The sequence below is a fragment of the Sycon ciliatum genome, chromosome 11 (genome assembly GCF_964019385.1).
Source record: "Sycon ciliatum chromosome 11, ocSycCili1.1, whole genome shotgun sequence".
Taxonomy (NCBI): domain Eukaryota; kingdom Metazoa; phylum Porifera; class Calcarea; order Leucosolenida; family Sycettidae; genus Sycon; species Sycon ciliatum.
This window is the reverse complement of record NC_088653.1, coordinates 19,001,168-19,002,608: the sequence shown is the minus strand read 5'-3', so window position 1 is coordinate 19,002,608 and position 1,441 is coordinate 19,001,168.

The window sequence follows — 1,441 nt, the reverse complement described above, 5'->3', positions numbered from 1 at the left end:
AGTGAGAGAGTGAGTGAGAGTGAGTGAGAGAATGAGTGAGAGTGAGTGAGAGAGTGAGTGAGAGTGAGTGAGTGAGAGTGAGTGAGTGAGTGAGTGAGTGAGAGTGAGTGAGTGAGTGAGTGAGTGAGTGAGTGAGTGAGTGAGTGAGTGAGTGAGAGTGAGAGAGTGAGTGAGTGAGTGAGTGAGAGTGAGAGAGAGTGAGAGAGAGTGAGAGAGAGTGAGAGAGAGTGAGAGAGAGTGAGAGAGAGTGAGAGAGAGTGAGAGAGAGTGAGAGAGAGTGAGAGAGAGTGAGAGAGAGTGAGAGAGAGTGAGAGAGAGTGAGAGAGAGTGAGAGAGAGTGAGAGAGAGTGAGAGAGAGTGAGAGAGAGTGAGAGAGAGTGAGAGAGAGTGAGAGAGAGTGAGAGAGAGTGAGAGAGAGTGAGAGAGAGTGAGAGAGAGTGAGAGAGAGTGAGAGAGAGTGAGAGAGAGTGAGAGAGAGTGAGAGAGAGTGAGAGAGAGTGAGAGAGAGTGAGAGAGAGTGAGAGAGAGTGAGAGAGAGTGAGAGAGAGTGAGAGAGAGTGAGAGAGAGTGAGAGAGAGTGAGAGAGAGTGAGAGAGAGAGTGAGAGAGAGAGTGAGAGAGAGAGAGAGAGAGAGAGAGAGAGTGAGTGAGTGAGTGAGTGAGTGAGTGAGTGAGTGAGTGAGTGAGTGAGTGAGTGAGTGAGAGAGAGAGAGAGAGAGAGAGAGAGAGAGAGAGAGAGAGAGAGAGAGAGAGAGAGAGAGAGAGAGAGAGAGAGAGAGAGAGAGAGAGAGAGAGAGAGAGAGAGAGAGAGAGAGAGAGAGAGAGAGAGAGAGAGAGAGAGAGAGAGTGTTGTGTCGGTTCCCTCAGTCAAGTCAGCGCAATTTTGGCTCTTATGGTTCAAAGTGGGTCCCAGGTCGCATCGTGTCAGTCATCAGTCCAGTCAACTACCAAGTTCAAGTTCAGGATGCTTTGTGGAAGCGTCATCGCAACCAGTTGAGAGCACGTTCAGTTCCTTTGTCTGAGTTTGTGAGGGAGGATGTGGCTGAAGCTCCCCCTAAATCGACGCATCAGGCTCCATCGTCATCCGCTGATACTGGTCCCAGTGTTTCTTCTACCGGTACAGTTTCAAGTTCAAGTCCTACTACCGCTGAGAAACAACCGTCAAGTCAGTCAACAGTCAGCCCTACACCAACAACCACGACAATACCTACGGATAGTGAGTCTGAGTCTAGAATGCCAACACCATCGACACCTGGTCAGAACACTAGTACGACCCGGTCCGGCCGCCAGGTTGTCATACCTGAACGGTACCGCACTCAAGCCAAGTAGTGGTTTCCAGTTACTGCAGTGGTCATGAACTGTATTATAATGTGTATACAAATCTTGTTTCTGTAAATAGTTCAAATAATTATAGGTATTAGCCGTCATAAATACATGAATAG